This window comes from Rhincodon typus, chromosome 9 (genome assembly GCF_021869965.1).
Source record: "Rhincodon typus isolate 14 chromosome 9, sRhiTyp1.1, whole genome shotgun sequence".
In the NCBI taxonomy this organism is placed as follows: domain Eukaryota; kingdom Metazoa; phylum Chordata; class Chondrichthyes; order Orectolobiformes; family Rhincodontidae; genus Rhincodon; species Rhincodon typus.
This window is the reverse complement of record NC_063340.1, coordinates 62,294,891-62,308,511: the sequence shown is the minus strand read 5'-3', so window position 1 is coordinate 62,308,511 and position 13,621 is coordinate 62,294,891. Positions and strand designations below refer to the sequence as shown.

At 41.5% G+C, this 13,621-nt stretch overlaps 1 long non-coding RNA gene across 1 annotated transcript in view; it reads right to left on the bottom strand.

The window, feature by feature from the left end:
• Positions 1-4,281: 4,281 nt before the first annotated feature.
• Positions 4,282-13,621, bottom strand: part of LOC125484109 — a 77,846-nt gene continuing 68,506 nt past the window's right edge. The window contains exon 3 of the long non-coding RNA XR_007262968.1: positions 4,282-4,478. This is a non-coding gene — a long non-coding RNA (uncharacterized LOC125484109). The remainder of the gene's footprint in view (positions 4,479-13,621) is intronic.

The window sequence follows — 13,621 nt, the reverse complement described above, 5'->3', positions numbered from 1 at the left end:
TATCCATTTACCAGGGCATGGAGTGGGGGCCATTAGTGGCAGGTTGTAGTGGGGTGGTAGCTCTGCCTCAATAGATTTTCTAAAGTGCAGAAGTGTCAGCAAGTATTACATCATCTAGACATTGTTCCTTTACGAACCTTTTAAAAGATCCCCCAAAACTCTCGGATAGAAACCATACTTACGAGCAGTTGGCTCCATTTTATTTGTGGCCAATACAATATTGAATGTACAAAAGTAAGGTTCTGTGGATGCTGGAATGTGAAATAAAAATAGAACGTACTGGAGACAGTCAACAGGTCAGGGAGCATCTGATGAGAGAGAAACCAAACTAATATTTCAGGACAATAAGTATCAACCTGGAATGTTAACAATTTAATGATACTTTCCTTTACAAATTGATGAATTGAAGGAGCACGAATGTAAATGTGGTTATTTTCCAAGCCTTTTTATTTCTCAAAACATGATGTAATTTGGATCAAATATTATCCTTTGCTAAATGTGAAATATTACCATTTGATTTTGTGTACAGAAGATGCAACCCATTTAAACAGGATTCCTTCCAGTGTAATTGTTGTTTTCAATCGCGTTCCTCTTCCCAGTCCACACATAAAAAAAATTAAAAAGCAAAAACCGCTGCTTTTTTACAACAAAGGATGCCACATAATTGTTCATACTTTAAACCCAGTTCAAAGTGTTAGTCCAAATACTCGACTGAATTTTCAGAATACGCAGTTTCAGAAACAAATCAGCCCCTGTTATCTTCAAGCAAGTTTTAAATATGAGAACGAGTGCTGTAAGAAGCCCATGTGAAAACTTAATTCATTTTCCAGATTGTTCTAGTGACTGACCACAGGGTTTAGCTTACTGACCCGAAGTTATAAGGCGTATTGTGTTTAGTCGACTGTGGAATTTACTGTAGATGTTTTTGTTAAGCATTGACATTCAGTTTAATTTTCTTTGGTTATTTTTAATGCCGAGCCATCTGGTCGTTTTTAGTTTGGAAAGTCCCATAAAGCCCAAGGCAAAGGATACTGGGATTGAGTTCCGCCTCTTTAAAAGCTACAAAGCCATTAGTGCATTCCAGCACACCCTTTACAGCCAAACATGTGCTTTCTGAATGGAATAGCTTTGGGATTCATTCCCTGATAAATGACTTGGCTTTGAAAAGATGTTAGGTTTCCTTCCAAGTTCCTTCCAAGAGCAACAGAAAAGAAAAAGTGATTAATCGACAGCAAGATAATATCTCACATCTTGATTCAGTGATGTGAACGAAAGCCACTGAACCAGACATGAAGGCATTTTACCCACCCACATGCAACATGTGAACTCGGTCTATTAACTCTGCAGACTTACTCAGACTGCTCCTTTGGTGTACACAAACTACAGCTTTACCCAGTGGTATTCTCACAAAGGAGATTTTTTTTTTCAACTGTAATGTTTCCCTTCACTTCCAGTTATGAAATCTTGGTTTCTTCAGTTCCCCTGCCCCGCTTTCTCCTCAGTCGTTTTAAGTGGAATCATGTTAAGGAATATTCTCAAGAGTACAGGTGCCTTAGGATATGGATTAGTGAATATGGAATAACTGTTTGGCTCACATACATTTGATTCTGTACTACACAAAACTGAGTTCTGACTCAATTAATAACCACCTCTCCCCCACACCCAAGAGAATAAGCACATTTTCATATTTTAAAAATTCTGAATTTCTGCAAAAATCTTTAAAAATCAAAACTCCTATAAACACATCTGTTTATTTCACTTTTAAGGAGCACTTTATTTTAACTTAGGGCAGGATTTTCACATTTTCTTCTTTACATTGAGGGGCCAAATGCAGAACACCCACATTCTGTCCACAAAAATGACCCTGAGTTTCCAGTTGACTGCCACTTTAACACACCACAGTGTTCCCTGGCCAACATCTCTGTCTCAGGCCTGCTGCAGTGCTCCAGAAAAGCTCAGCACAAACTGGAAGAACAGCGTCTCATTTTCTGCTTGGGGACCCTGCAACCTCCAGAACGCAACACTGAGTTCAATCATTTTAGGGCCTGAGCACCTTCTTGCATGTCTTTACCCAACCCCCATACACCAGGCTTTGTTATCACATAGGCTGCTACCAAAAACAACCAATTATCAGCAACTAACAGTCTCCATTAGCAGCTATTGGTTCTCTCAGACTGACCATTACCCATTTCTTTGTCTGCCCAAATGTTTTTCTCTCTGTCTTCTCTCCATTTCCATCTATCATTTGCTCCTACCCCTGTCCCCACCCCATCTTCAGCATACATATCAATCTTTTCTTAGCTACCATCAGTTCTGAAGAAGGATCACCCCACCCAAAATGTAGATTCTGCCTTCTCTCCACAGATGCAGCCAGACTTGCTGAGTTTCTCCAGCCAATTCTGTTTTTGCTTTGGATTTCGAGCATCTGCTGCTCGTGGGGCTTTTTCTGTTTTATATTTTCATGGTGTTTGGGGTTGGACATGTTAGATCGTGGCTAACATACTAATCCCAATGCTGTGATAAATCACATGGTTACACATCAATCAACAAGTTCAGAGCTGATTGGTCAGCATGCATGAGTTTCTTGGCTTATCACAGGTCCCGACTCTGGGTCACCAGAAGCTGCTGGCCTATGAGAAACCAACAGCATAAGAGTCTTAAAAACCACCAGTTGAGGCTTACTCCTCAGAGAATCTAACGGCAAGAAAGTAAATGATTTTAATCTTCTTGTCACTGAGTGGGTGTTGCAGAGAGACATGCTTGGGGAAGAGAAGAGGTGGGGGTTTAATGGGAAATTCAGGGGTGAATTCCAGAGGCCATCCCATTGTCCTCTCTATCTATGTCTCTGATTGACCTCAGATTGGGTTATTTCCAGGCCCCACACCCCCAGTACAGAAGGCCAGTCACCATGGTTTCTTAGTCAGGAAACTGGTCATGTCTGTTGCATCCGGGATGGCAAATAGTTAAGGAGGGGATGAGTTGATGCCCATAATGTTGTTCTTATGAGAGCAAAATTGTTCAGATAAGATTTGATGAAGGTGTTCAAAATCATGAATGGTTTTGATGGTGTAAATAAGGAAAAATCACTTCCAGTGGCAGAAGAATTAGTAACAGGAGGACATGGGTGTTCAATTTCAGCTTTGGATGACTGTCTGTGTGGAGTTTGCACACTGATGTGCAGGCTAGGTGGGTTAGCCATGGGAGGTGCAAGTTGACAAGGATAGGGTAGGGGGTAATGGGCCTGGGTGGGATGCTCTTTGGAGGGTCAGTGTGGACTCGATGGGCCGAATGGCTTGCTTCGTCACTGTAGGGATTCTATTCTATTCGACACAAGTACAAGACAATTGGTCATTGAAATTTGAGGAAATAGCTTTTTTTAGAGCAAATTGCTATGATTTGGAATGCATTATCTTAAAGAGGTGGAAGCAGATTCTATTGTAACATTCAAAAGAGAATTGGTTAAATTGAATAGGAATCAAATTACTGGTCTATGGAAAAATGGCAAAGTGTAGGCTTAAGGTGTCCTATTAAAGAACCAGCAGAGACCAAAATGGCCATATAGCCGACATTTATACTGTATTCTGTGATTCTGAGGATGTACAATTCAAATATTAAGAAAACACTGTCTGTAATGCACTAAAACTTAGGATAGTCATAAATCGGACAAGATAGCCAGTCTAGCTGATAAGCTATTCAATGACACCAATGTAACAAGATATCTTAGCAATATGGTTTGATATTCATGCTGATTTTTAACCTTAATGAAGGAGAAAATAAATCCCTTATAGTTTTTTCACTTTTATAATGGTTCATAAAATCATTATCTACTTCTGAAACTGTGGTCTTCTAACAGCATATAGTAATTTTTGATTAATTCCATTCAACTCATTCTCTCCTCCCACCACTCTGCTTAGATTAAAGGTTTGATTTTTAAAATGCCATTTATCACAATAAATCCTATTATTATAACTCTCAGACATTACCTTAGCGCCAGCTAGTTGCAGGCTCTCAAGATGGGCCATCTGTCCTCACTGTTCAGCTTGTCACCTCAAGGGTTAGCTGGCTCACAGTGATGGTGTCATTTATCTGCAACGCTGGGGTGACTAGAATGTAGGTTTTCAACTGTGAGCTTCCTAACAACTAGCACTGAAATGTAGGCTAGTAATTACAAGTACCTCAGATCATTAGTAAACCTTCTACCACTAGCATACAAAGACCAGCGTTGATGGTTTTTAACCATTATCCCCCTTTATTCTTGCAAGAGAAAAATGCAAACCTGTCTCTCACCCAGATTTCTGTTTATTTTAAACCTTCACGTTCATGGTCTAAGATAATCACAGGAGATTACAATTCAGTTTGTAGTGCATTTCTCTTTTTGAGACTTCTTTTGACGCCAGCAGGTGTGACATTCCAGGGTGCCTCCTTCTCCATCCAGCCATTGAATTCACTTCCACATCAGTTTGTTTGTAGCAGTCATCCTATAAAGAAAATATGCCTTGGAATTTAAAGTTCAACATATTCAAAGATGATCCAGGGCTATGATTTGTTGCCACGACAATTAGATCATACAGAGTCTGGAAACTAAAGTCCCTGGGTTAAAATCCTAGATCTTCCTATCTAACAGCAATGTGGGGCCACCTTCGCAACACAGATTTCAGCAATTCAGGAAGATTCATCATTACCCTCCCACAGACATCAAGTTCTGGCACTGTATGTCAATATCTGCCTACTTCCTAAAAAAACATTGAAAATTACAACATTAGGAATGGATATTCTCTAAAAATATGTAATTCAAGTTCAATAATTCAATTCAAAATAGTGAACCTTTTCAAATAGGTTGGTTAATCAACAGCAGCAAGAATATGGCAAGATTTATGTCACACAGGAAGCTTCTTTTGAAGACGTGACCAACTAGATTGATAAAGGAGTAAATGGGGTGGGCATGAAACTTGCAGGTGTATTCAATAGGTGTTTCTCGGGGACTGAGCCACGACATATAACAATCAGGTGGGAAGAGGGAACAGTGTTAAAGATTATATAGTTATCATTCCAATTTGAGAAAGAATGGGAGTCAATTCTATGTTCATATTGATGCTTGTATTTATAACTGGTTTGGACTTGTATAAAGGCACACAGAATGAACAGAGGTGCATGCTGGGTAGCTCCATGCCCTTGTGAAGCAGATGGCACAATACTGTTACTCGATTTATGCTGATCCAAAATCTGTGAGGTCAGTTATCCTTGGCAATAGCCAATGAAATGTGCCAAGACCTGCTGTTGTGATTGCATGGCAGAGGATGAATGAGGCCAATCCAACTGTTGGGCCTGCTGATGTCCCTGGCACGCCTTAATACACCGTTACCACTTCAGCCATGAAATATGCCATTCAAATCCGTGGGACTCAGGCTTGCATTTCAAAAAGCCATGGGAAAGTTTCTATTTATTACTCCCTTTATATGCCTTCTCTTCTTTATAATCTTTTCTGTCTTGTTGAATTCTTGCCAATGCTACAACTTCAGTCTGAAGTCTAGTTGTTTTATTACAACACCAACTTTCCCCAAATATTTATTGATGCAGAAAAGTGCAGCTAAAACTAAACATTAAAAAATACTTTGAAAAAATCAGAAACAATAAATGAATAAAAATTGCCACTACTCAGCAATGCCTGACAAAACCCAAAATAACCAAGTTACACTTGACCTTTTAGTGCTCCATTGCACATGGGGTCTTCTTTAGACCAACTCCAGATGCATGTAAAGACCACACAGCATGATGTTATCTCAAATGGACAGAAATCATAACGTGCTTAATTTAAATCTATTCTAACCTTTGAAGTAAGCTCTTGCACATTTTGTGCAGCAGAACTTTTAACCAGCCTGAGTGGATGATCAGAAGATTATATATGGCACGAGTCATGCATGCACCTCACATACCTACTTTATATCTTGGATATCATTCACCTCTTCTGTGGACTTACAACTCATTCCCATCGGCCACATATGTCCTATTTATTCCTTTGCCTTTCCAAAGGATTGGTCAGATCCCAGCTGGAATTCTGATCAAAATTCTGACAGCTATTCATAGGAAGTGTTTCATTAACCTTGAGAGGAAGGACCTAATCTACTCAAGTGATGGTTGGTGTCAGCAAATTGAGCATAAGGATTAAGTAGAACTGGGTTATTCTCTTTTCTTAGTGAGAAGACAGTGAGCTGGCCTAATTTAAGCTTTTGTGATTATGACAGTCATTAATAAAGCTTAACCAAGCAAATGCTTCACCATGATGAGTAACTCAAATGTCAAAGATAGAAGTTTAAAAAAAAATTGGCTAATGATACAAACCACTGTAAATACTGGACACTTGCAACAAAAACTGAGCAAGCTGGAAACACTCAGCAGACTGGTCAGCTTTTGTGAAGGGAACAAGGAAGTTAACTTTTTGGATAAAGACTTACATCCAAACGAGAAAAAGTAAAATTGAGACGAATGTAAATGATAAACACATGAGAGAAAAATGGGTGAAATGAGGAGAAAAACTTAAGGAGGTGACATCCGCACAGATCGTGCATGGAATGCTCTCTCTAGTGGTGTGTTTGGAGGTGCAGAAAGTATTTAATCAAACAGGAGGGTAGCGGGTGGGTATTCCACCTCCATCATTTTCAGGGCAGAAAAGACATTTATGCTCCTTCCTGCCCTGGAACCAATAGAAACCCTTAAATTGACAAAATCACCACATAAGGGCCTCATCTTACAGCTAGTACTACGTCCTAGTTGTGGCGCTCTCATGGTGATGTGATGATGTGGTGATGTCCCTGACTCTGAGCCAGGGGAACCCAGTTCAAGTCTCAGATGCACCAGAGGCATATAGCTAACATCTTTGAAGAGATTGATTAAAACTATTGTATTCCCAACCGTGGGTGGGCCTACTGCCATGCAGGGCCCACAATGGTTAAAGCTGTAGGTCTGCCATCTCCCAGGGCTGGTTGATGTGGGTCCACCATCAAAAGGCACTCAGCATCTGACTGAGGGGTCTGACATGGGGAAGTGGGGCTATCTCAGGTGTCCCATGGAGAGCCATCCTCACCACTGTTGCTGAGTCCTCCTAAATTTCATGACCATCACCCTGTGAAAGCCAATCTGTGGTAACCTGGTTCTGCCCTTGGTCACTCTGTGATCCTGGGTCTTGTGTGATTGTCATTCTGGTAGCAGCCACCATCTCCCTAGTAAAAGCTGCTTAACAAAAGCTGTTGTCGATGTCCCATTTATCAACAGCTTTTGGAAGGGAGGGTATCCTTTGCTGTTGGGGCCTGGGCCAGCATTGTGAATTGAAAGGTCATTGGCCAGAAACGATGGGCTCGATTTTACCACCACCTTCAGTACTTTGAGATCAGGTCCACAGATGCCTAGCAGACTCATTCTGAATTCTGCTACAGCCAATTTCAGCCCGGTGCAAACATGGAAAAAAGAACTTAAGTCAAGAGGTAAGTTAAGTGTTACTGTCCTTAACATCAGGGTAGCATTTGACTGAGTATGGCATCGAGAAGCCCAAGCAAAAACTGGAGCCAATAGGAATTGGGTAAAATGCTCCACTAGTTGGCATCATATTGAGCGCAGAGGAAGATGGTTGTGGTTGTTGAAGGTCAATCATCTCAATGCAAATGCATCACTGCACAACTTTCTTAGGGAAATATCCAAGGTCCAACCATCTTCAGCTGCCTCATCAATGACCTTCAGAATAAGATCATAAAAGGTGATGTCACTGATAACTGCACAATGTTCGGCACCATTCACAATTTCTCATGAGGCTGAAGCAGTCATAGAAACCCCGCAGCATGGAAGCAGGCCATTCAGCTCATCAAGTCCACACTGACCCTCCAAAGAACATCCCACCCAGACTCAACTCCCTACACTAACCTGATATTTCCCACATCCAATCCACACAAGCTGCATATCTTCAGACAGTGGGAGGAAACTGGAGCACTTGGAGGAAACCCATGCAGACACGGGGAGAATATGCAAACTCCATAGTTGCCCAAGGATGGAATTGAACCCAGGTCCCTGGCACGACGAAGCAGCAGTGCTAATCCCTGAGCCACCGTGCCACCTCAGTTCATATACTGTCTTTTCACATGACAAGGGACCATCCTGCCATCAGCAAATGCCAGCCCCATAAATTGCCTTTAACTGGGCCTCGTATTATGTAAGTTGCTGCCTGCTTCTTTGAATAGTTCTAATCCAGCTCCCTGCTATTTTACTGGCCTTCTTTCCTTCATTTCCACCATCTAGTGGAGGGGACAAGAAACATTCTGTCCATTAATACCCTCTCTTCCTCCATAGATGTTGCCAGACCTGCTCAGTAGAGTTGTACAGCACGGAAACAAACCCTTCAGTCCAACTCATTTATGACGACCAGGTATTCCAACTAAACTAGTCCCATTTGCTTGCATTTGGTCCATATCCCTCTAAACCTTTCCTATTCATGCACCTATCCAAATGTCTTTTCAATGTTGTAGTTGTACTGACCTCTACCACACCCTCTGGCAGCTTATTCCATACACGTATCACCCTCTTGTGAAAAAGTTGCCCTTCAAATCCCTTTTAAATCTTTCCTCTCTCACCTTAAATTTATGCCCTCTCGTTTTTGACTCCCTGACATTAAGAAAAAGATGTTGGCTATTCACCCTATCCATGCCTCTCATGATTTTATAAATACCTACAAGGTCCCTCACTTTCAGTTTTTCTTTCAGCTTTCTAATTAACGTGCACTATTTTGCCTCTCTACACTGTGGCATACCTTGTTCACTTGGACTGTTGGAGAGAAGGTGATAATCAATAAAAGCCCTAATTCTCAGATTCAAATTTCAATGACTTGTACATTGTCTTAGCTTCTTCTAACAGTTTCCTGTTCTCTACCAGTTTAAAAGGAACATGAATATCAAACATTTTAATCTTCTTGCAATTCCTGCAACCCTAAAATCTATATTTTTGGCACATGTTTGATTTGCTGGTGAGATTGCTTTTCAAGTCTAATTAGAAGTGAGAATTTGAATGATATGTATGGTTTCAACTTCAGAAGCCCTAAAATTTTAAGCAGTTCTAATGCTATAGCCAGTGTCTCTTCAATAATTTCTGCCTTTCTGACCACAGATGAACTAAATACATTCCTCACCTCATTCCTAGGAGACCAGCAAGGATCAAAAGCATACTTGTCTGCCACCAATATCCCACATGCCACTAAAATTACCAGAGCATATAATCACTTCACCACCACGAAACCATGAGTGATTAGACCCACCACTGACCTGAACACCAAGAACCGGGGAATGTTCCTACCGTAAATGAAGCATGATTTACACCCTCCACTGACCAACAAAGGATGGTCTCCATTATGCACATGAGGAGTTGATGGAAGTTTTTAAATTAACACTAAGTGATGTAAAGATCACTTCCCATTTGTGAACTGTGGTTCCACGTAAGGGCTTGCAGCAAATGGCAATTGTTTAAGAGGAGACTGATCACTCAGAGGGAAGTGAGGAGCCAGATTTTCACGCATTTGAGATTCCCCATTCATTGTTTCATTGCAGCATTCCATGCAGATGACCCCTTACTAACCCATTCCATTTACCTGAATGGGATAGGAATGATAGTGGACTGAATGGCAGCTGAAAGGTCTTCTCTCAGACTTCTAGTTGTACTGTTGAATCCTCTAAGAGAATGATGATTCAGCAGAGAAGATTGAAGGTAACAAGCTCAGTGAGACGATGGTTCAAACGGAGCCAAGCTGAGGCACTGATGCAACTTCTATCACCTCAAAACCTGCCACACTGAGGTTTGATAACCTGACATTTTACCCAAGGTAAGTAATGGCACAGATCCCATGTGCAACCTGGAGGAACAATTGTGCTATGATTCACAGAATTAGTGTTCAAGCTATTACTACCTGAATGAAAAGAAATCTGATCAGGTAGTGAACCTATAGAAACAATAATATACAACATTAATTCCTAACTTGGTGCAGGACAGTGGCTCAGTGGTTAGCACTGCCGTCTCACAGCGCCAGGGATCTGGCTTTGATTCCACCCTTGGGTGACCGTCTGTGTGGAGTTGGCACATTCTGCCTGCGTCTGCATGGGTTTCCTTCGGGTGCTTTGGTTTCCTCCCACAGTCCAAAGATGTGCTATGTGAAATTGCCATAGTGTCCAAGGATGTGCAGGCTAGGGTGAGTTAGCCATGGGAAATGTAGGATTATGGGAGATGGGGTTGGGTTTGATTGAGGAGCTCTTTGGAGGGCCAGTGTGGATCAATTGGCTGAATGGCCTGCTCCCACGCTGTTGGGATTATATGAAAAATTATGTTGCCCACCACAATGAGTTTTTCCCTTATTTAAGCAGAAATATTAAATGGAAGCCACAATCTGTAAATCTTTCAAAAACTGTTGGTGTACAGATAAGCAGGTGATAAGTTGGGTTGCTGCCAATTTGAGTCCTTTAATTCTATACTAGGCCATTTGTAAAAATAGAGAGTGGCTGGAGGAAGAACACAAGTCCTGAAAACATGAAGTCTGTACAAGGAAACAACTTTGCTGGCAAAGCAGCAAGGGATGAGAAAGTAGGAGGTTATGTGCTAAGAACAGAAGAGTGAAAGTGCAAGGCTGCTGATGTTCACTGAGGGAGATTGCAGATGTCCTTGTGGTCGAAGGTGACATTTTGAGCCCTTGCCATTCTTCAGAGACAGCACGTCAGTGCTCCTTGTTAGCTGTTGTGAGAAACTGCAATGTATCTTTGAGAACTAGTTTCCAGAGCCATGATGGCAGCAGTCTTAGCTTGCATACCCCATGCTGGCCAACATAGTAATCATCTTAGGTCTTATTACCTCAGTGTCCACTCCATCCCTGCCACTCCGACCCTTCCTGATGCCAGGCCTTTCAACCAACTACTGAGTGTTTGAAAATGAGGTAACCTGCAAATAACTCTAACAGGATTGGTTTTTTTGACGGCTTCCAACATGGCAACTTCCCTGACCAGTGTTGATCGAATATCGGCATTGGTGGGATCAGGCCCTTGAGTAAGCATTAATTTCCCAAGGAAATGACTTAATTGGCACAGGCGAACAGCGAGAACTCACCCAGCACCTCCCCTCCAATTAAATGTCCCTTGCCTCCAAGCTCACCTCAAGGTGGGGGGCAGCGACATCTGACCTGGTCTGGAAGTGTCGTCAAGTTGGCCACCACTTCCTCACTGGAAAGGATGCCATCCAACATCTGTGAAAAACCCTGCACCATGTCGGACTCCTCCATTCTCCTTCACCCTGCACCAGCCACCCCTGAGTGTAGTACCCATCAGCATTCTCCTGTCCACCACCACAATGAAGTCCTCTCTGAGTATTCTGCCCCAAAATCCGGCTGCAATCTCATCATTTGCGGAGTTGGCCCACATGTGATCTTTTCTCCATGGTTCTGGCTGCACCTTGCTGGTGCCTGGTAACTCACTACGAGCTGATCCAATTTGACACCACTCCCTAAAGGTGCACACAGTGCCAGTATATGAGCTGCTAATTGTTAATGTCAAATAAAGTGTCGCTTCTTCTTCATAAGATGTGGGCTCACACTCAGACCCCTCATTGTGAGGTTGCCCTGGCTGATCAGGTGGTAGTTAGGGTATCTGAAAACATAATGCACAAAGGGAGGATTGTGGGGAGGAAAAAGATGGTCACATTATCACATTGTCACATTAGATAGCGGGTTGAAAGTGACACAGAATTTGAGATGCTGCATGAAACAGGAACATTCTAAATGCTTGTTTTCAACTATGACAGCTGCAAGCCTGCCAACAGAAAATTCATTCAAAGATAGCAAGAACTGCAGATGCTGGAGTCAGAGATAACAAAATGTGGAGCTGGCAGAACACAGCAGGTCAGGCAGCATCAGAGGAACAGGAAAGCTGGTGTTCCCCGCTCCTCTGATGCTGCCTGGCCTGTTGTGTTCCTCCAGCTCCACACTTTGTTATATCTTATAACTGAAAATTCATTGATGGGTTTCCTCCAAGGGGTTCAGAAGATGCAAACTTACATTTCCCCTGCCACTTCTCTCTCCTGTTAGGCGCCTGCAATTGGGAGGAAAAAGAGTCAGTGATTGTGTTATAAGGTGTTTGGATGCTGTCCCTGTCATAGCTGAATAGCTCAGGTGTAGAATGTGAATTTAATGTTGGTGGTATTTTTAAGACTGTAAAGGTAAGAAGGAACATCCAAGGCATGATTCCAGGTTGCTGATGGATGAGTGATAGGAGGTATGGTACATTGGACTGCTGGTGAGGACAATCAGCAGGTAGGAGATGGCATTGAAGGTGCATTCACTGACCCTGCTTACCCTGTGTAAGGTAATTTATCTTCTCTAGAACTGAAGCCTGATCCTCAGGTCCAAGTTTCTTGCAATCTCTTCCAATTTTCAATCTATGCCTGGAGCACATCCAGATTTTCTATAGAAGTATAACCTCTCTCCTCCAATTTCTGGGCCTAAGGCCTCCAGCAGTGAATCTGCACCTTTTCTCTTGCATTTTGCTCTTATTCCTATTTTGAAACATTTTTGGAAACATTTCCACTACCTGCTGCAGCCTTCATACATCTCCCTTTTAAAAGGTGCAGGCTTTAACACAGACTAGTTGTAATCCATACTCATGTTACAGCAATGATAAATATGGACTTTGAATTGAGATGTCTATCATCTGCTATACCTAAAACCTTTCATAGACTAAAATAGTTTTAAAAGCAGAATAAAAACAGACATAAAATGGCTGCCATTATCACCTGGCCATGGTTTGAGGCAAGTACAGGAGACTAATGTGGAATAAGTACAACTTTCTTCATTGAAGTTACCTTTATATCTAAAGGTATTGACACTAGACAACAGAGTCAGTGTCAAGATACTTAGGTCAATATCTCCCATTTTAATTCACACTTGTGTTAATTTCACATATTTGGATGTGAAATGTTTCCCTGCACAGTTTGGGAAGGCAATGAGGTCAGACTCAAAGATAGATTGAACTATATTTCAGCGGTTGCTTTTGAGTTGAAAGGCAGAGAGATAGAAAATAGAATTGTAAGCAAGAAATGAAAGACTTTCTCTCCCTCCCTGATTCTCTTATCATCTCAAAAAACCGAGCTAGATGAAAAAGTAAAATCGGGAAAACATTCATTTAGTGAGAACTCAGCGTTGTCTGGAAACTTTTCAACAGCTGAGAATACCAGTCATCAATTAAACAATTGTGGTCTGAGGTTAAAATCTAACACCTCAAGGATTCTAGGGACTTTTAAACTATGTAAACTTTATTCTCCCTCTCTTAACCAGAAACTCTCTCTTTTTTAAACAAGTTACTTGTGTTTACGTATGTTTACAGCTGCATTTTAACAGACTTCCTTGGCGTTAGTAGATAATAAAATTCTTCTTTCTTTCACTTAAAACAACCTTGTAATCTGCTCCTTCATTTTAATCTGGTGAATTATAAATTTACTTGATGTGTAATTACAACATTCCAAATAAAACAATCAAATCTGTTGTAACCAATTGAAAGGGATTAAAAAGTGGGCAAGTGCCTTACCCTTGTTACCTGATCATAATGCTAGCCACACA